Source organism: Medicago sativa, chromosome 5 (assembly GCF_051527215.1).
Source record: "Medicago sativa cultivar Bolivia chromosome 5, Bolivia_mono, whole genome shotgun sequence".
In the NCBI taxonomy this organism is placed as follows: domain Eukaryota; kingdom Viridiplantae; phylum Streptophyta; class Magnoliopsida; order Fabales; family Fabaceae; genus Medicago; species Medicago sativa.
In genome coordinates this window covers 17,485,751-17,509,080 of record NC_140753.1, presented here as the reverse complement: position 1 = coordinate 17,509,080, position 23,330 = coordinate 17,485,751, and the positions used below count along the sequence as shown (strand labels likewise).

Sequence of the window (23,330 nt, the reverse complement as noted above, 5' to 3'; positions counted from 1 at the left end):
GGGGGGTAAGCCAGTGATACGGTTAGCCAAGGACTCAAAAGTGGTTTGATAGTCTTTAACAGTGGAAGTTTGACACAGCTTAAAAAGCTCACCTTTTGGGTCTTCATACTGGGAGGGGGCAAAGCGCAGCTCCAAAGCATGCAGGAAAGCAGTCCAAGAGTGAAGGAGACCATTTGAATGCATCCACTGAAACCAGGTGAGAGCTTCACCTTCCATGTAGAAAGAAGCAATACTGAGACATTGTTCTTCTGCAGTGTGGTGGAATTCAAAAAATTGCTTGATTTTGAATATCCAGCTGAGTGCATCCGTGCCATTGAACTTGGGTATGTCGAGTTTTATGGCAGTGGTGGAAAAATTGTGTTGTTGATTTGTTTCTCCTGGAATGTTGTTGAATCCAGGAGGACCGAGTCTTGTTCGCATTTGATTCATCTCGGTGGTTAGGTTTGTCATATCTGCTTGGAAATTTTGTTGGTTAAGGAGAAGTTGATTAAGTGTTTCAAGGAGCTCTGGTGGGTTTATTGAGGCCATAGCAATGAAAGCACCAAGATGTAAGGATGCAGAATGTAAAAAGAGTTAAAATGAACAAGAAAGGATTTTACTCCGTGAGTGGAGCAGACTCTAGTGTTTTCTGAATTTTTAGCAATGCCTTTATTTCAGTGTCCCTTCATTACATATAACATAATACTATGACAGCTGTGGAATGTACTGCCTCCAACGGCCTTTTCCTACAACTGTCCAAACAAGGACTACAAAGCATAAAGCATATTCTAAATGGCTCTTATTGACTAGGCAAGCTGCTACCCTAATACTCTTATGGTTTGACATAGTCATTCATCCACTTGGGCCTAACCCGGTTCCTCTTAGATCTTAGGCGAGGCCCATTGTTCCAAGTGGGCTCATACTGGTCAGCTTCCTCTTCTTCCTCATGGTTCATTACACAAAGTTACAGACAGAGATAGCATATGAATATGGGGATATAAACCTTAGGTTCAGCAAATATTGACAATATGCAACCCAAAAATACAGTATGTGCCAAAACAGTATGCATCCATAATTTTTGTTTTTTTTTAAATAGAGTATGCATGCATAATTTATAACTCAATTAACTTAATGATAGAATTTAACTCACAACTAATGACCTAGTTTCATTCAATTTAATCATGGTCATATCAAACAAACAAGTTATTGACATTTAAGAGGGAAAAGAAGACTCGTTTGAAAAAACTCAAAGCCCAATGGCATCTCCCTCCTTGAGCTTCTCTTCTTAAGCTCCGTTAATCCTTTGTCGATCTCTCACTAGGCCATGAATGTATTGATGAGTGGGTAAGTAGAACTCTTTCAATGTATTGTGAGATTGTTGTTCCTTGGACTTTTTCAATGTGTTTGTTTCAAAAGAGGGAAAGATGATGGAAAAAGGGAGTTATCCTTGATTGAGTTTCTCTTTGGGGTTTTCCAGATTCTTATTTTGTTCCAAGATGGTATTAGAACTCTTCTTAGCTCTATTTTACATCGCTACTGAAAAAATGGTTTACGGTGTTGGTAATGTCGGTGGAAACGTCAACAACTTTTCTCCTTCAATTGTGGAACCCTCTCAAATGCTTTGAAATGCGTATTACGTGCAATTTTCCAATGGAGCTTCTCCCGTTGCAGTGACTCCGATTCTTGCTCACTCAAATCTCGAAACCGTTGCAACATGTTTGTACATTCACCTGTAATGAACTCCATTGGTGAATCTTTTGCACAAAGCATACAAGAATTTTGACGTTTAGTGACAGCATAGAAACTGTAGGTAAATGTCATTTTATCATAGGTATAGCACTAAATACCTATACCTATGACTGTTTTTTTCGTTGTCAATAGTTGACATATATACCTACGGATTTTAGCTGTAGTATAGAGCTTATTCAAAACATTTTTTTACCTACGGCTCCTTTATGTCAGTACACACTTTTTAGCCACATCCATTATAAACTTTTATTTTACAAAATTAATTTAATTAAAAACTAAATACAATACATTAAATAAATGAATTTATTTAATAGTACAATAAAACTTCAATTATATTGAACATGCCAATTATTAAAAGCTTGTAAAATTACAAAATAGCTAAAAATAACAACCTAAGAGTATCATAATTGTATTTATTTTCATTTGCATTCCAAATCCAGTACAAAGTCTATAAAAAAATCTAGTACATATCCAAAAATAGCTAGAAGCCTTCCTTAAAAAAAGAAGCAAGGATCTGGAAAGAAAAAAAAAAAATAGGACAACTACAGAGCATAAACATACCAGAAAAATCAGAACCGATTTTAAATGCAAGCATCAAAAAACAACACTGAACCCGCAAAATTTCTTGATACCAAGATCACAGCCATCCCTTCTACTATGGACCTGTCACCAAAAGGGGACTAATAAAACCACTTGCACAAGAAATTGGAAATTTGAGGAAGTTACCAAAAATCTATGGCTCTTTGTGATATAGACACTAGTATGCAGCAATTTAATGTTGAACCTACATATAACTTTCACAACTTTAAGATATATACTCTGATTAATATAAAATTTTAAGTTTTAACCATTACAAAAGTTAACATCTAATTTATATATACTAATGCACAAATTCTACAACATTAAATTGTCATGAAGCATGAAAGCTTATGAATGATTTCATATCTTATGAGTCAAATCCTAAGTAAAACAAATACATTCTAGTAAAGTAACTTAAATCCATACTATTGAGCAATAATTCTTTATGTTCTGCAAGATAAGACAATCTAGTAAAATATGAAACACATTATAGTTCTTTATTCGGATAGTGAGTATATAATATAATATAACAAATCATCAAAACTCATGTCCATAGAACTACTTATCAGTTATAAGAATTCAGGAAATCATACAAAAATACAAACAAAATAGTACAAAAAGAATACATAAGATTTTCTTAATTTCCGTGAGTGACTTCAACCTCAGACCTAATTACATAAGGGATAAATACATACCTTATGCAATGTCATATACAGTAGCCATTCTTATGCACCTTAAAAATGTTGATTGTGAACTATCATTTATTCAAATTAAAATTGAATTGGAATGTGGACCATCTAATGTTGATCCAATAACTGCGCCAAATGCTCGAATGCAACAAAACTTTGCCTAGGCAGTGAATCCGTTTTCATATTTTTATTGAAGTTTACTTGTTTCTTCAAATTCCTTACCATTATATCAAAGGCCGTTTTTAAATTCATCTCAATCTCTGAAGCATGGGTACTCCAAACATGGAAAAGTACCAGTACTGGGTACGCACCCGAATGGGTACGTGTATGGCACTCGTACCTTACATACCGAACCGTACCCATTTTAACTTAGTTGTTTCGCTATAGTTGATGCAGCAAAAACGCACCGGCAGTGGAAAAATAACCAAAATTATTTTTCTTTATGATTGTATTTCAATTCTCTCTCTTGCTTTTGATGAAAATAGTAAGAGAGGTACACAAAAAAAGTAAGATTTTGAAGCAACATGATGATAGAAGTGTGGTTAAACACATGATCAAAATAAGAATAGTATTATACTATATTTTTATTATAATTGATTTTTTTATAAGCATGTTGTTACAACAACAATGGTAGTAATTCATTTGAATTTGAATTTTTTTTTTTTTATGTTTTATATCAACGTACCTGTACCTTCATTTTTTTTAAATTTGTCATATTACGTACCGGTAATTGCCCATACCTATGCATCATAGATCTCAATGAACAAACACATCACCCAGTATTTAGAACTATCATCTATAATGCTAAATTTTTAATATATTATACAATGTCCCTGCGAGCTGAGCTACGCTCACGACGAGTACTATTCTGAAAGATGCTTTATGTGTGAACTATCTCTAGTACTCCCTCCATCCCATGTGCCTTCTATTGATTACAGGTTGCTGTCTTACTGTCAACTACTAGAAGTAATGTAATAAAATCGTAATTCGTGTATATTTTTGTATTCTATTGATTACATCGAGAGGTTTGAAAATGAAAATTTTGGTGACTATAGTAGAAAGTATCTTCTTCCACTAATTACAGCACTTGTCCACCCCGTTTGTTGAACATTACTACATCTCTAGCATCCTGCAATCTATAACGTAGCAATGGTTGCCTATTTCATCTCCAGCATCCTACAACTCATTAGCACCCTAAAACCTTTACCTAATCGTCTATCAGGAATAGATCACATCAACAACCTTGAAAATATTCTTAAAGAAATCAATGACAAAGTCCAGAAACTGAGCTACTCCTCCATAGGTGAAGGACGTCTTCTTCCTTTGTTGCAAAAGGTTAGAGATGTGGTCATCGATTTGAACGACTTGATGGAGGTTCTTCGTTACAACGAGAGTACTACCGGTGGCTCAACAACATCGTTCATTGCATTCGGCCTAAAAATAACCAATCATTTCAAAGTCAAGAAAGCCGCGGAGGAGTTTAAACGCTTGACCGAGGTGGATTTAAAGGGATTGTGTTTGTCAATATCTCAAGAAGCAGCAGAAGCAGCAACAGAAACAGTTAATAGTAACATGAAGAATGTCAAAAGAAATTTTGAGAAAATTCCTCTGATTGGAAGAGAAAATGAAAAGAAGGAGATTATAGATCAACTACTGAAGTTGAACAACCCTGCTGATGATTTTGTTCCTGTTATTGTCATTGTTGGTGTTCCTGGAATTGGGAAAACAAAACTTGCAAGTTTTGTTTGTGAAGATGAACAAGTCAAAGCTTATTTTGGTTTCGAACCAATTTGGATCCGTTCACTCCATGAAACCTTTGATGTGGAATACATTGCTAACCTAGCTACCACCACAGTCATTGACGGAAGTATACGCCGCCTACTTGTGCTTGATGATTTGCGAATTGAGATTAAGCATGATCTTGAAAAGTTGAAACAGAAATTAACTGAATCTGGCAGTACCGGTTGGGCAATACTCATCACTACACGTAGCAACTATGTCGCCGATAATATTTCTGTTGCCAGGTATGTTTTGAAAGGGCTTAACAAACATGAATCTCAATTGTTATTCCAACAAATTCGTGGGCCAACTTCAACTTCAACCAACAACAAACAAGACAACGTCGAATGGGAACTCGTGAAGGATTGTGGTGGAGTCCCTCTTGCGATTGTGACCGTAGCAATGTTGATGAAGAACCAAAGTGGTGGTGGTGTTTCAATTTTGGAATCAGACCAAATATCAGACGTGGAGAGGAAGTTTCTACAAGAGCTGGAGTTTATGTATTACAAGGATCTTCCAATGCTTCACAAGTTATGTTTTGCATATTGTTCATTGTTTCCAAGAGATTATTTGATTGATGCTGAGAGATTAATTGAACTCTGGACTGCTGAAGGATTTCTCACCATTCCACAACAACAATTTTGTCGACCTTGTTTCAATGACTTTGTTCCGTTGGTTTTCCAACAAGTGGAAGAAAACGAAGAAGGTGTTGTAAGTAACCACTCATATAGAATGAATCGGTTAATGCATAAACTCGCAAGGCTAGTCACCTGTGAAGAAAACATGACTGTGAATTCGATGGGGGATAAAGTTAAAGGTGGAATGTTGCGAGCTTCATTTGATTTCGCTTTGGATCTGTCATGTGGGATCCTAGACTTGTTGTTCGATAAAGCAAAGAAACTGAGAACCATTCTTTTGCCGTACAGCACTAACAACCCTCGCCTTCCACATGAGGTGAAGATGACAACATCAACATGCGATAAGATCTTCAACACCTTCAAGTCCCTGCGTGTGCTGGATCTACATGATTTGGGGATCAAGATGGTTCCAACATCTATTGAGGAGGTGAAGTACTTGAGGTATCTAGATCTTTCCCATAATAACATAGAGAAGCTACCTAGTTGCATCACAAAGCTTATCCACTTGCAAACATTGAAATTATCACAATGTTACATCCTCAAGGAATTGCCAAAAGACTTGAATAGCCTGATTTGCCTCAACCATCTTGACATTGAGGGATGCCTGGACTTAACTCACATGCCAAGTGGGATAAATAAGCTCACTTCTTTGCAAACATTGTCACTCTTTGTGGCCAGCAAGAAACAAATGGTCACTGGAGGACTAAGAGAACTCACGGATCTTAACAATCTGAGAGGCCACTTGGAAATATCGCATCTAGAAGGCTGCTCAAGATGAATTTCTGAAAAATAAACAACACCTTCAATTCTTGACTCTAAGATGGGATCATGATGACGAGGAAGAGGAGGAGGAGAAGGAAAGCCATGTCAAAGATACAGACAAAAAGTTGCTTGATTGTCTTGAGCCACATCCGAATTTAAGAGCGATATTGATTGTGGGGTACAATGGTCAAACCTTGTCCAACTGGCTTCATTCCATCAAGTGTCTTGTTAAGTTTACCTTGAACGATTGTTCCAAATGCGAGTTTCTCCCCCCAATGGATCGGCTTCCACATCTCAAGGTTCTCCAACTTCGAAGACTGGACTCTCTGAAATTCATTGCAGAAAACAATGAAGTTTGTAATTCCCCTTCCTCTACTACACCAATATTATTTTTTCCATCCTTGAAGGAACTTGCAATCTCGGATTGTCCTAATCTGAAAAGTTGGTGGAAAAATGAGATTTGGGGTAATGATAGACCATATTTCAGTTGCATTTCAAAACTAAATGTCCAATGTTGTCCTAAATTAGCTTGCATGCCTCTATATCCTGGTCTTGATGATGAGCTCGTTCTGGTGGAGTCGAACGTAAGATCAATGAGGGATACAATGCATCACGCTGATGGTAGTGAAACTACTACTAAGTCACACTAGTACAAAATTGACATAAGAATTATTTATATCATACCTTTTTTATTAAAAAAAGGTGTGACATATAATTGAGGTGGCAATTTTGTAAATATATTAAAATATTTAGTTTTAGTGATAACCTTCAAAACCTGATTTTAGAAATAAACAGGTGTTAAATATGAGAAAAAAGAAGGTGGCAAACTTGTAAATATCATTCCAAACCTAATTTTAGAAAAAAGAGTATTATATCTTTTTTTTTGTTGTTGAAGAAATCCAAATAAAAAATTAAAATTGACACAAGAAAGAATCGAACCATAGACCTTAATAACATTATACTCTAATATTTCAGGTCATCACCATTAACTCTCTCACTCTCACTATTTTCCTGTAACTAAAATCTATAACAAACTCCCTCATCATGTCAAAAAAAAAAAAAAAACACTATGACAAATAATTATGATAATTATATAATTAAAAAAAAAGATCGAAGGAAAACCCAGTGCCAAATCTCACCTAGAAACTTTAGTCGATACAACCATTCATTCCTTTTCTATGTACACAGCAATCGATCTTCTCTGGTTTTTCTCTCCCATGTCATCAAAGCCTTCAATCGAACTCCCCCTTTCTCAATCAAACCCTTCAATCTATGTCTAATGTTCCTCGATCAAACTCTCACACTCTCCAGTTTCACAATTGCTATCAGATTTCACAATAATTCTACAGTTCCTCTGTCGAATCTCACGTCCCTACGGTATTCAGTTCCTCAATCAATCAGAGCTAAGGTATTCAATTCATTCATCTATTATTGCATTCAACGATCAAGTTCCTTATCCGATCAGTGCTTGTTTGTTATATATTCTGTTATGCACGATTTAGTTTACTCTTCATTCGGTGGTTACACGTTTTAATTGATTTATACAAGTTTTTTTTTTTTTTACTTTATATGTTTTCCCTTGGTCATGGTCTTTGTATTGTGCAATTATGAATGATGTCTTTGTGAAAAAATTCACAACTTTTGGTTTATTGGCATAGAAAAATAACAGTTTTTTTTATTTGAGTGATTTGGGTTGTTGAGGAGATAAAGGTTTTGTCTTTGAGATGGTTTTGGCTAGGCTGAATTTGTCACCTTGTAACCTTGTATGTTTCATGATTGGTGTTGGGATTCGATAGATTGCTTGAAGATGTAGGCTTTGTTTGGTGTTTTATTTTTTCTGCTAGTTTTTGGTAGGGAGTTTGTTTAATGTTGTTAGGGAGGTGTGTGGCTGTTTGTGTTTCTTCAGTTGGTGGAAGTGTGGTTCTTGGTTCCAAGCTTCGGATGCTCAGATTTTGTTTGTTGGTGCCGCATTTTCCTTTGTTCTGCTGGCATCATTATGAGTTGTGCGCCCTCGCAACCCACATCCATCCAATGACAAAACACAAGAAACGTAAGTTCTGAATCACACACAACTTTTTGCAACTTCGGTCCTCTTCGCTCCGGATCATGCTCTGTTGTGGTCATGTATCTACTTGTCTGCTGCTTTGTTTGATATATTCTGCTTCTAATGAACATTTTCTGTTTTAATAATTGAGTGGCACGCCATTTACATTCGAAATTTGATCTCTGATGTTAGAAGGGAGGCATACAAGTAAGTAATATTAAGGTAATCATGCTATCAACATAATGAATTGTTCAAATTACTATTTATATGGTTTTTCTTATATCCTAATGAAGATTTTGGAAAACCATTTGTGTGTCTTTACAGAACCAGGAATACCTTTTTTGCTTTGATAAATTCCGATCACTACATTTGGTGGGTGATACAATTTTAATGTATGATTTTCATTAGTGGTTACTTTAGATTCCTATGATTTTAGCACTTAATCTTGCAAGTTAAATATATATTTTTTTAAGTTTAAGTTGCATTGAAGTTTCATAAAAATTTCAAGTTGGGTGTAGTTACATAATCCATGAATCCTTGTACTACATCCAATGGATAGAAACATGATAGCATGATAAAAGCTATATATACTCTTCAAATTATTTTTTATTTTTTTGGTTACATACTCTTCAAATTATTTAAACTTTCTTATCTGTGCTCTTTTTTTACTTCCACAATCTTTTTCAGGTAGCTAATATATTACCTTATATAGTTACCCTCCTTGTAAATGATTTGTATTATAGAGAGTGTGTATACTTCTTAAGTGATTGTTTAATGAAATTGCCATGTCACCCACAAAGTTTTATACATATAGTATACCATGCAACTTATAATACATGATTTGCACATTAGTTCAACGATTGTATGTCTCTTTATATGTTGGCCCCTCATAAAACTGTCAAACTCTATCACTGATTGTGGTCTAAATATCATTCTCTTAATCAGGGTTGTAGGAAGCCATGTGGTTGTCGAAATCACAAAGTAAGAAATAAACACTAGATCTTTTTTCTCTTGATATTTTTTTGGTGAATAGGATTTTTCTCTCTCTTGATTGATGCAAAAATGTTAGGAATTAGGATTTTTCTTTCTTTAACATTGTGTTTTAAGACATTTCAAAAAACAAATTAATATTTTTCCCTTACTCATGTTGTATGATTTTCATTTGTCAAATGAAATTTGATGAGCTTGAATATACATCACTTATTGTCTCGATAAAAGCTGAAATTTATAGTACAAAAATATGTTTTCTTTTTGGTTGTGAGAAATTAGAGAGTGGATTTTACCATCACAACTGTTATACATTTATTTTCCTTCATAAATTATTTTGCCCATTGGGTTGGAATGTTGGAGTAATGTTGATAAAGATGTTGTGGAATCATTTGCAGCTCACCTTTATGTACGTTCAAAGGTACTAACTTTAAGTGGGAATCAATTACTTACAACCTTTGTTGTTTCAATCACATACAAGGTACTAACTTGCCTTGTCCTATGCACTTTGCGGTGTTCATTAAGACGCTAATCATGTCATTGAACCAAATAATGGTTCGTCTATTGACGGATGGAAAAGTTCACCAAATCACACAAATGCCTCATCCTTCATGCAAGGAACAAAATCTACCGGTTGTGTATGTTAAATACACTTAAAAAATAATCCTTGAAATTCTAATACAATTTTTAATTTAAAGATGTTTGCATTGAATGACTCATTGTGTTTTTTGATTTCAAGATCTTTTCTCATTGTGCTTCTCTGATCCTGGACAAGAAGAGGAGGAGGAATGTTGAATCCACAGATGACAAAAAGAAACCCGTCGATGCTCCGAAAGTTGAATGAAAACAAACTGAGGTAAGCTCTTGAATAAGCTTCAAAATCATACACCTTCCAAATGAACAAAAGTTTCTAACCATGATCGACCATGACGGACAATAAGTAATTGGATGGCTTAATGTACCAGGAATAAAGGTGTCAGAGTAAACAATGCATGTTCAAATGGCCAGCTCTCATGATTAGAGTAAACAGGTTCAGATTCGAACAAGTAATTTGATCCTTTTGCTGATACGAATTCATGGAGTATATGAAAAAAGTGAAGTGGTTAAGTGGGGTTTTTAGGTTTTTTTTTTTTTTACCTAAGTGGGGTTTTTAATTAGTTTTTTTTTTTTACTAAATGGGGTATTTAATTATCAAAAAGTTGAAGTAGTTAAGTTTCACTTGTATAAATTATTCTTAGATTCTATATCTCATCTTTAATGCTTGTGTTGGTAATTTATTAATTTCATCTTGTCAATTTGATCACCAATTTATCAAGTTATTATGCTGATTTCACAAATAAATTTTGTTTCTCTTCATTATGTTTTAATCAATGATCAAAATACCAAAGGTGTTTTAATCAATGTGAAGAATTATTAGATGCTACTTGCTGCAAGTAAAAAAAATCATAGGAATCGAATAGCCTTATGCCCTTGCATATAGGTGATGAGTGGCTGTAGGCTGTTTTTTTTTTAACATGCTATTGTGTTTTTCACACCCTTTTTTTTACTAAAAAAAGGTGTTATACGTGAGGTTTCACACCTGTTTTTGTGCAAAAGTGGGGTTACATATACACATATCACACCTGTTTATAAGAAAAAACAGGTATGATACATAGTTATTATACCTAATAAAAAACAGGTGTCGTATCTCAAACTTACAACACCCGTTGATATAACCCCGACAAAAAACAGGTCTTAAATCTCTAAAAAAACAGGTTTTGTATCCCTGATTTGCACTAGTGTCAAAACCCTTTTCCAAATTGAAGTCAATGGTAATTGAGCGTATTGAGCAAACTCCACCAGAGAGGTGGCTTAAAAACTTCATTTCACTTGAGGAACTTCACATTAGAGATTGTTTTACTTTAAAGTCTCTACCGCAAGGTTTCAAGTCTTTGAGCTCACTCATATCACTCACGGGTGATGATTGGCCACAAATTGCTCATATCAAAAATAAACTGGTGAAGAAAACTCCTCAAGACTTAAGGGATGACATGTGAAATTAAGCAAAGAGGAAAAAGATGATGCTAGCATTGTCCAATATTCCATTCAACTATAGTATCTCAAAGGTGATGGCTGTCTATATTTTCTCCACAATTGTGTGTTCGCAGAGCCCAATATTACATTATCAATCAATCATAATCTTTGAATTATTAAAAACATTTCAATTTAATTATATATATCTTCAAAGTCATACAAAAAATTAGTTGTGATTGTTAAGAGTCTCACATCGGATAGGTGATGGTCTGACATCGTGTTTATAAGTGGGGGCAATCCTCACCGTTTTTGTGGGGTTGTGTTAGGCCCAACCACCATTTCTAAGAGTGATTGGTTGACAGTGTATCAAATCATTTGTTTGTTTGTTGTGGATCACCCAACTCAAGGACTCTAATACAAGTTCTACTTTCCATTGATCATTAATGTTGTGCTTAGACTATTGTGGGGACAGTGTAATTAGACCATATTTTTATGATGAGAACATCTCCAATAGTGTGTTGCTTAATTGTTGATGTTATTATGGTTATGAATGATTGTATGTTATTTGGGTGTTCTTTGTGGTTAATCTGTTTGATTATGTGTTTGTTTGTGTAATTCGTGTGTTGTTTGACGTTGATGTTATAAGATCTGGTGTTGTTTCTACAAATTATGCTATGTTAAAATCGATCTGTGTTATAAAAATTGAATTTTAGTGTATAGAAATCAATTTATAATCGACTAGGGCCGCTTATATTAATCGATTAAGACTTGTTTCCGTTATACTAATGAATATTAGATGATATAGACATTTTGAGTTAATCCATTATCGTGTTATCCAAAGTAAACATGGTACTATCTTAAATCGTTCGAATCCTTTTAGAATCCTTATATAAAGGAGATGTCTTAAACGTGGGAATGTCTCTCAGGTTGTTGGAGATGGTAAAAACACTCTCTTCTGGTCGGATGTGTGGATAGGAGGAATAACTCTTGGAGATAGATTAAATAGATTATTTGAATTGTCATTATTAAAGGAGGAGACTATCTTTGGTATGTTTTCGATGGGGTGGGGAGTTGAGGGAGGTGCGTGGAGATGGAGGCGGAGGTTGTTTGCATGGGAAGAGGAGTTGGTGGGGGAGCTTAGGATTTTACTTTCTAATGTTTCCTTGCAGGTTGATAGGGTGGATAAAAGGGTGTGGAGATTGGAAACATCTTCTATTTATACGGTTCGAAGTGCTTATAATTTTTTATCAGCTACTCCTAATGTTGATCTTCCGGTTCCGGTCTCTTCTTTGTGGCACAAAAATGTTCCTTTTAAGGTGGTGATTTTTGTCTGGCAACTGTTTAGAGATAGACTTCCTACCAAGGACAATCTTTTCCGTCGTCAGGTTATTGCTGTTGATGCTCAGACTTGCACTGGAGATTGTGGGGAAATGGAAACATCATCCCACTTGTTTTTACACTGTGACTTTTTTGGTTCTGTTTGGATTTGTATACTCAGGTGGTTAGGTATTATTTCAGTTATGCATAGCGAGTTACCGAATCATTTTAATCATTTCGGCTTCCTCGGTGGTGTGGCCAAGTCGAGGCAACATATTTTACAGGCTATTTGGTTTGCTACGGTATGGGAAATATGGAAAGAAAGAAACAACAGGGTATTTAATGATAGAAAATGCACAATTTTTCAGGTTGTGGACAAGATAAAGTCGGAAAATTCATCAATCTTCCTCTTAACTACCATGGGTGGTGGCTTTGTCCATTCATCACTTTAGGCATTGGTTAATTGGTGTTTCTTTTTGATTTTTCTGCTGAAGCGGTTTGGTGTTGTAATGTAAATATTACCGTGTAACTGTTTGAACTTGGGGTATTTCTTCTTTAGCACATCTTGTGCTGAGAAGGCCCTCTTTGGTGTTTATTCAATTCATTTTAGCCTCCTCAAAAAAAAAAAAAAAAACATGCATTCAAATCAACAATATTAAGTTTTTTGCTAAGAAAACAATAATTCAATATTTTAAATTTACAATCATTAGGAAGAGAGCGATGACAGTTCCTTGAGAGAGAAGCATTCTCTATAACCACCATGACTTCCTACCACCACCTTTCTTCTTCTCAGGATCATAGGTCAATCTATCATCATCATGTTGCCTTGTATTAGTTTTAAGTCATCAATCCAACCAATCGCTACTCCAAATAATCTCAAGCCACATGCACACTAAAAAAAACCTTTTTACAAGCTCTAAACAATGTTTGTGATCTACCTCGACTATGTGTTAAATCGGATAGGATTACAATCACAATCCTGGATTTGAAACATGTAAAAACAACTTGCATGACCGAATAATCTGGCCCAAAGGGTGCCTTTGTTGAAAGCAGATACCTTGCCTGACAAACTATCGGTTTTGTGCAAATCATTGGAAAAATGTTGACTTATTTTTCTTGGTAAAGGTTTCTATGAGTTCTCATTTTCATAGGTTAAAACTTTGAGGGGTTAATTTGCAATATTTAAAATATTTAAGAGTGTGTTTTTATGGGGAATATTCTAAGGTAATGTAATATTTTGTGGGAATTCAAATCCTTTTATGTAACTTCATTGTTTGGATGATAATTTGGAGAATTTTCAAAATGATCGAAATTTATGAAGTGCATTGTCCAAGTTAAATTTAGGGAATTTCAAAATGATCGAAATTTATGAAGTACATTGTCCAATTTAAATTTAGAGAATTTCAAATAACACCTAAGAGCTAGGAATTTCAAAATTCTTCCTTCTTATGATTTTTTTTCTAAAATTTGCAAATTGACCGAATAAGTTTCCAGAGTATTATAAATTGACTCCTATTCTTTTGAAAATTAGAAATTGACCCCTCCATGTTTAAAATTTTTACTTATATGCTCCTCAAAATGTTTGATATTTGCAAATTGACCCTATTTTTCATTTTTCAAAGTTGGGTAAAAAATTTCAAAATTTATAAAAGTAGCGCAAAAATAATAACAATGAAATTATTTACTATTATATGTAAACAAAAATATTTAAAAAATGAAAGCATTTTTTAATTTCTTAAAATTTTATTTTTTGTAAAATTTCCAATTACTTCATCCAAACACACTCTAATGGTTAATTTTTAATTCTTTGAAAATTAATGGGATTAATTTGAAAATTTTGTAAAATATGAGGACTAAAAAGCATACTTCAGGAAAATTATAAGGAAGAATAAATTTAAATTTCTAGCATTTGAAATTCTTTAAATTAAACTTGAACAAAATACTTCATAAATTTCCATCATTTTAAAATTTATTCAAAATATCATTGAAACAATAGAATTTGTCATGTGAATTTGAATTCTCTCAAAAAATTACATAACCTCAAAATATTCTCTATCCAAACACTCTTAATGACCTTACTTGAGCCCTAGATTGCTCTTCAAGTCTATTTGTTGGCTTAAAAACATTTTCGAATCAATACTACAGTAATACCATTTTCTTTTTCATCTTTATTTCTTGTTTTATGACATTTTATTTTCTTCATTTTTACTCCATCCTAAGTGTTTGCATCGCTCAACTCAGTTTGTAGGGACAATGCATAATATATGTAAGGTCCGGGGTTCAAACCCCGGCAAAAAAAAATGCTTTATCTAATGAACTACTATTTTTGGTAAAATAAAAAAAAAAATAGGATTAGTGGATAATCTTCTAGTCCAAAATAAAGAAGAATCTGATTATTTAGTCCAAATTAGAGAAACTCTTATGACTCAAATAAGACTTACAAATGAATTTATATTTATGTCCATCTAAAACGTTAAGGAAACTCAAATTTGGAAATTTCACAGTAATGTCTTATATAAAGTAGAACAAACTCTTAGGGTGTGTTTAGATGGAGGGTTTAGGAGGGAAAGGGAGCGGAGGGCTTAGTTTTCTATTTTAAATTACGGACATTATAAAATGATTTTTAGAAAATTGAATTAACAGTATGATAAATGATCGTATAATACTTCAAAACACTTAATTTATTTTGAAAAAACATTTTACATTGGTCGTAATTTAAAAAATAAAAATGAACTACCCTCCCTTCCCCTCCTAAACCCTTAATCCAAACACACCATTAAAGACTTTAGAGGTTTATGTGTGAACTAGTAGTTTATTTATTTTTGATGGAATCTGTGAACTATTATTTGTATTGTTATATGAATGACTGACTTTTGTTTTTTCGAAGCATGTTTTAAAATTTATACTCCCTCCGTTTCAAAATGAGTGTCGCTTTAGTAAAAAAAATTTGTTTCAAAATGAGTGTCGCTTTCAATTTCCAATGCAATAATAACTTTTTCTTTTCAATTGTACCCTCCAATTAATACTCTGTACACTACTTCCAAAATTTTACTTTTAAAACTAACCAATAGTTAATAAGGATAATTTGGTAAAATAATCATTCTCTTTCTCTTAATCATTGCATTTCTTAATATGTGTGTAAACACCTAAAACGACACTCATTTTGAAACGGATGGAGTAATATTCTTTAGAATTTACTTAGATAACCTCATAGTATATTTGAATTATTAGATTTGGTGTTCACAAAAATAATTCTTTGGATTTTAGTGATAACCTCGTACCATGTTTGAACAATTTGAAGTTTGAACATTTTTGTCACAAGAAACCTAATAAGGAAGAAAGTAATTGGTATCTTATGTAGAAGAAGTTGATTTCTAAGTTTTATGTCATTGAATTTATCATATTCAAGATATTTTTATTTTTATTTTTAACTTCTTAACATTGCTCTTCTCATTAACGTTTCCCTTATTTTAAAGAGGTTTCCTAAATAAACATTAAACAATCATGTAGAATTATTTTATTTTAATTTTTCACATTTTTGGACCACGAACTATTTGGACATTTTTGTCACGATTATTTTATTTTTTGAGGAATGTCAGGATTATTTTAAACGGTCATGTTTCCTACAAAAAATTTAAACCGTCATGTGCAATTCTACTCTATTTTTTAATTTAACCATCAATACGTTACACATTGGTGGTAAAACCAATAAATCTGACTCGAGTTTTTTTACGGAAGATTTATAGCATTTGGCTCGATTTTGATGTTCAAATTTTCTCCAGTCAAACTCTGCGTTGTTGTAAGTAATTTTATTTTTTTATTAACTTATAAACGTAGTGTCAATAACTTAAATATACTTACACAAATAAATGGAGAATTGGATTTTGATAGTAAGAGATAAGAAGTTAGAGCTCCTAGGTTAAAATTCGGACAAAGGAGAAAAAATTAATTTAAAAACTAGTTATTTACACTTGTCGTTAAAAAAATGGTAGAACCAACCTTTACCTATTTTCTTTTTTATTTTAGTTATTGAAGAGAGACAAAGTTTTTTTTTGTAGGGGGGGACAGTTTTTGTATATATCTTGATAACTAATAAATATATTTTTTCTACAACATTGATCTTTAATAAGTTGGAAAATGTCTTGAGGAATTTAAATCTTGTCCCTCAAAGTTATATTTACGATTTATATTGTGTGAATATCACTGCTATGCTTTTTGAAATGAAACAAATATGCAAGTTTTTTTTTAAGTGGTACATATTGACAATTACAAATAAATGAAAAGTAAGTAGGCAACAAGCTACATATTTTTGTTCTTAAAGATACTCTAATTTACTCAACTTTCTTTGCTCTTAAAATCTTTAAAGACTAATCACCGAGTTATTGATATATCAAACTCACTTTATTTTAATTTTTTTTTAATGGTCGGGATTCGAACCTCGAACCTTGCATATTATGATGCTAAGTGTACGAAGACACTTTATTTTAATCTATAATAAACATATGTTTAGTTTTAATAACAAATCATATTAATGTTGTGATGCGTCGCGCATGCAGAAAAATTCGTCATATACAATATCATGGTATATTATGAAAGAGAAATGACTTTTTGACAACCACTTTTTGACAACTTTTGGACAACTTTCTCTCTCATACTCACATGATGTTGTTATCATCTCTCTTCCTTTTTCTCTCTCCATTGTTTTTGACCAATAAGAAGTGAGAAAAACAAGGTTGTCAACAAAGTTGTCATCAAATGGATGTCAAAATATCATTACTCATTATGAAAGATGCTTTATGTGTGAACTAGTATTTGTATTGTCATGTGAATGACTGACCACATTTTGTGTTATCGAAACATGTTTTAAAATTTATAATATTCTTTAAAATGTACTAGTTAGATAACCTCGGACCATGTTTAAACAATTTAAAGTTTGAATAGTTCTGTCATGAGAAATATAATGTGAAAATAATTGTTATATTTTTTTTTTTAGAGGTAGAAAATTATTGTTATCTTATTAGGTAGAAAAATTTTACTTCTAAGTTTTATGGCAATGAATTCTTCATATTCAGGATAAAAAAAAAAATTAAAAACTTCTTAACAATGTTCTTATCACTTTGTCCAAAAAAAAATAAACAATACTAACATTTCCATTATTTTAAACAGGTTCCCTAAGGGTCTGTTTGGATGTGGAGAGAAAGTAAAAGGAAAGAAAGTATAGGGAATGAAAAGTTAAGGAAAGAAAGTGAGTTGAAAGTGAGTAGAAAGTGAGATGATTTGTTGGGTTGTTTGGTAAGAGTGAAAGTGAAAGGAAAGTTAGAGGAAAGAAAGATGTATATTTGTTAAATAACAAAACTATCCCTATATAAACATGGAATATGTGAATATAAATTTCATTATTGATTAAATAATATAATATTTTTATTAACATACCTATTACATAAATAAATGAATATATTAATAAATAGAAATAAATATAATTTGACAGACAATAGAAATAAATATATAATTTATACAATGTTTTTGATTTGCTGTTAGCAAAGTATATACATATTAAAAAAAATAGAAAATGGTATGGCTATATTGGACTTTCAGCCTTTCTGTACCTTTCCTTTTGTGCGTGGACCCCACCCAAAACAATCTTTCCTTGCTATGGTGTAAATGGATCCAAACTATGGAAGCACGGATTTCAATAAACTTTCAGTCCTTATAGCTATCTTTCTGTAACATCTCAGACTGCTTTTAGGATTGTCGACTAACCCCACAAACCAACACGAGTCTTTTCAGCGTGCTTTGTCCTCACTCGCATGCTTACCGAGAAACTTCCCGGTAGGTCACCCATCCTAGTACTACTCCAAGTCAAGCACGCTTAACTGTGGAGTTCTTATGGAATGAGCTACCGAAAAGAAGATGCATCTTGTTGATATGGGTAGTACCTAACAATTCTTATAAGCCTTCCTTCAACCATGTAGTCCCATACCTACACGGCCTCCGGATCCCTCTCATTCCGATGTGATTCGGTTCCTCTAATTAACGTGTGGAGTTCTTATGGAATGAGCTACCGAAAAGAAGATGCATCTTGTTGATATGGGTAGTACCTAACAATTCTTATAAGCCTTCCTTCAACCATGTAGTCCCATACCTACATGGCCTCCGGATCCCTCTCATTCCGATGTGATTCGGTTCCTCTAATTAACGTGGGGTCATCCTTACGGATAGTGCCCGTTCCAACTGGCGGGATATCGAAAGCCACGTCGTGGGTGTTACATGCCCACCAGCTTCCGCCTGGTTCGTCCCCGAACCACACCGTACTGGGAGAGGTCTGCTCTGATACCATTTTGTAACATCTCAGACTGCTTTTAGGATTGCCGACTAACCCCACAAACCAACACGAGTCTTTTCAGCGTGCTTTGTCCTCACTCGCATGCTTACCAAGAAACTTCCCGGTAGGTTACCCATCCTAGTACTACTCCAAGCCAAGCATGCTTAACTGTGGAGTTCTTATGGAATGAGCTACCGAAAAGAAGATGCATCTTGTTGATATGGGTAGTACCTAACAATTCTTATAAGTCTTCCTTCAACCATGTAGTCCCATACCTACACGGCCTCCGGATCCCTCTCATTCCGATGTGATTCGGTTCCTCTAATTAACGTGGGGTCATCCTTACGGATAGTGCCCGTTCCAACTGGCGGGAACCTTTCGTATCCAACTGGCGGGATATCGAAAGCCACGTCGTGGGTGTTACACTTTCCCTCTACTCTCTTTGGTTCCAAACATACCCTAAAGAAACATTAAACAATCATGTGGAATTATTTTATTTTAATTTTCACCATCTTTCTTTGGATTTTATTTATTAGATAGATAACTTCGGACTTAAACAGATTTGTCAGGATTATTAAAGGGTCATATTTCCTACCAAAGAGTTAAATTGTCATGTGCAATTATATTTTTTTAATTTAACCATCCATAGGGTAGTACATTGGTGGTAAAACCAATAAATCTGGCTCGATTTTCCTACCAAAGAGTTAAATTGATGTGCAATTGTATTTTTTTAATTTAACCATCCATAGGGTAGTTACATTGGTGGTAAAACCAATAAATCTGGCTCGATTTTAATTGTACCAAATACGTTTTATTTTAATTACACCAAATTTTTATATCAAACTGACTTTATTTAAACCTATAATAAAAATACTTATTTTTGTGAAAGAAATAAAAATACGTTTAGTTTTGAAAACATATTGGTACTACTGTTGTAATTGTGTGCGAGCATGCACAAAAACCCGTCATAATATCTAGATATACTCTAAAAGATTTTTTTTTTTCTTTTCAAATAATCTATTTGTTAGAAATTCACATTTTAAAAGTGAATAAGTGAGCTAAACTCATAAGGACTATTCTAAGAGATGTTTTATGTGTGAACTATTTATGTGTGAACTATCTCTAGTCAAAAAATAAAGAAAATGTTGTGATGCATTATTGTAAATTAGAGAAGAAAAAAATCATGATACAAAAACATTTGCAAATGAATTTAGTTTTACACTCCTCGGAAGACATTAGTGGAACTTGAACTTCTACATCGATATCTATGTTAATTAGATCAAACTCTTGAAGATTTCGGAGTTTATTACACCATCCTATCACTGTTATAAGCAAAAAAAACTACATTTTAGATTCATTCATTAAATGATGTATGTGGTCTTTATTATGAACCACGTACATCATTTAAAGAATGAATATAAAATGTAGTTTTTTGCTTATAATAGTGATCGGAGGGTGTACATGTGAACCAGTATTTTATTTCTTTTTTGATGAAATGCGTGAACTAGTATTTGTATTGTCATGTGAATGACTGACCATATTTTTTGTCATCGAAACATGTTTCTAAATTTATAAATTATTTGAAGTTTAGTTAGATAACCTCGAAATATGTCTTAACTATTAGATTTAGGTGTTGCCAAAAAAATCTTCTTTGGATTTAAACGATAACCAATGTTTGAACAAAATTGTTTAAACTATTATATATGTTTCTCTTGAATAATTGTTCAAACAATTTAAGTTTGAAAAATTTTGTCAAGAGAAACATACTACCCCGGTCTCAAATGTAAGAAACTTTTCACTTTTTTGGTTCATTCAATAAATGATGTATGTGTTTTATAATAAAGACCACATACATCATTTATTGAATGAATCTAAAAAGTGAAAAGTTTCTTACATTTGAGATCGGATGGAGTATATATATAATAAGGAAATAAATGACATAGTCTATGTACAAAAAGTTAACTTCTAAATTTTATTTCCTTAAAACAAAAAAAAAACTTCTAAATTTTATGGCATTGAATTCATCAAATTCAAGATAATTATATTTTTCTTTTAAACTTCTTAACAATGCTTTTGTGATAATGTTTGTAAAAAAAAAAATGCTCTTATGACGGTGATTAACAATATTTCCATTATTTTTAAACAGGACTCCTAAAAAAACATTAAACAATCATGTGGAATTATTTTATTTTAAACTAGACTCTAACCCGTACGATGTACGGGTTTTGTGGAGTTTCTTATATAAGCATCAAAGTGACAATATTATTAATTTTAGAGTTACATTCAAAGTAATAGAAACAATGAATCTAAGTGATGTTTGAGAGTGATCGACATGCAAAATCTCAAAAAAAAAAAAATTATAACATTAGTTTGCATCAACAAAAATGAACTTGGAATAAAAGTCATAAATTAAACTATGTGAAATTAATCAAACATGGAAATAAACACAATAAAAATGGGTGTTAGTGACTTAAAAAAAAGGCCTTTTTACGTATCCATTTTAGAAGCAACTATATTTCAATAAAAATGTTAGTGGTGTAGTGGTAAAAGCTCTAAGGTGTTGTTATGTGTAGGTGGTTCAATTCCTTGCAAAACAATTTTAAAAAAAATATATATTTAGACCCGCCAAAAAGGGTGTAGACCCGCCAAAAAGGGTGAGAATAGGGTTTTTTTTTTTTTACCAGGGCGGGATTAGGGTTAATTAAGGTTGATTGGAGAATATCTAACATATATATATATATATATATATATATATATATATATATATATCTTCCAAAACAATTTAAAAAAAAAATATATTTAGTCCCGCCAAAAAGGGCGGGATTTGGGTTTTTTTTTACCAGGGCGGGATTAGGGTTAATTAAGGTTGATTGGAGAATATCTAACATTATATATATATATATATATATATATATATATATATATATATATATATATTAAGATATTCGTTCCGTTATAAAAATGAAAAAGATTCGTTAGGATTTTTATAGAATTTTTCAAGCGTGTGATAGTTTTTTTTTGTTTTTGTTAAGGAATGTGATAGTTTTTTGTTTCTTTTATTTTTAGGGAGGTATGTGATAGTTTTATTTTCACGGGATACACCACGTAATAATTTGTTTATTTTTAATTTAGAAAAATATTGATTTACATTATGTCAACGTGTGGAAAAACGGGCATTCACATAGCCGTCTTTTCGTTTTTTTTTATTACGCTAACACATATAGATTATGAACGATATTTTATATAAAAAAGTTTATATAGATTAAAATTATAACCATAAATATTTATGAATTTCAAATGTAACAAACAAAATTGTTTAAGGTATAGTTTGAATAACAAAAGTCAACCTAAAATCCTCTATTGTTTATAAATACTAGTTTAGAGACCCGGCGTTGCCCGGGTTAGATATTAAATAAGTTTTATAAGTTTGTATGCACGAATACACGTGTCAGTATGTTAGATTGAATTTATTTAAATTTACAATTATAATAATATAATAAAAATAAATATAAATGATGAGATGAATGTCCAATGCAAGAATAAAAAGTGTAACAAAATCAATAATGAATTAGTCCATGTGGTAAGAGTTTTGGGTCCCTTTAAACATGTGGTCATGAGTTTGTTTCGTAGCCCATGTGTATGAGAGAGAAAAATCGATTGAAAAGGAAGAAAAATTTAATCATATATGCAAACTTTGTTGAAAGTATTATGTGTAGTTTGTTGAGATATCTCCGCTACATAAAATATTAGAAATTCAATAAAAATTTAAAGAAAATATTGAGTAGATAAGATCAAAATGTTGTTGAGATATTTATGTTAAATAAAATAGGGTTAATTAAGTTTTTAGTCCCTATAAATATTCACAATTTTGTTTTTAGTCCCTATAAAATAAAATCAAACTTTTTAGTACCTGTGACATTTTCCTTAAGCATTTTAGGGACCAAAAATGTTGATGGAAATTTTTTATAGGGACTAAAAATGCTAATGAAAATTTTTTATAGGGACTAAAAATGCTGATGGAAAATTTTATAAGGACTAAAAAGTGTGATTATATTTTATAGGGACTAAAAACAAAATTTTGAATATTTACATGGACCATTTACTTAATTAACCAAATAAAATATTGATTTTTAAAAATAGAAAAAATAATAAAAATATTGAGAATGAATGTGGAAGTGACACGTGGCATAAAAAACCTTACTTTATATATATACTATTGATTGATTGATTGATGTGTAGTTTGTTGAGATATTTCTGCTATATAAAATATTAAAAATTCAATAAAAATTAAAAAAAAATACTGAGTGCATAAGATCAAATGTTTGTTGAGATATTTATGTTAAATAAAATATTGGTTTTTAAAAATAATAAAAATATTGAGAATGAATGTGGAAGTGACACGTGACATAAAAACCTTACTTTATATATATACTATTGATTGATTGATTGATATCAGGTCCTGAAATATTATT

At 32.3% G+C, this 23,330-nt stretch overlaps 1 long non-coding RNA gene and 1 pseudogene across 4 annotated transcripts; both read left to right on the top strand.

The window, feature by feature from the left end:
• The first annotated feature begins 4,123 nt into the window (after positions 1-4,123).
• LOC146920647 (putative disease resistance protein RGA3) lies at positions 4,124-11,805 on the top strand (annotated as a pseudogene). Its single transcript, XR_015011859.1, has 2 exons — positions 4,124-6,799; positions 10,986-11,805. The product of XR_015011859.1 is annotated as a putative disease resistance protein RGA3 (transcript).
• LOC146920648 (uncharacterized) lies at positions 7,235-10,525 on the top strand. 3 transcript variants are annotated; one of them, XR_015011862.1, is made up of 3 exons: positions 7,235-7,583; positions 8,371-10,062; positions 10,172-10,525. It is a non-coding gene; the product is annotated as an uncharacterized LOC146920648 (long non-coding RNA). The 3 variants fall into 3 exon arrangements; XR_015011861.1 differs by having other exon boundaries at positions 7,235-8,441; positions 8,544-10,062; XR_015011860.1 differs by having other exon boundaries at positions 7,235-10,062.
• Positions 11,806-23,330: the final 11,525 nt, after the last annotated feature.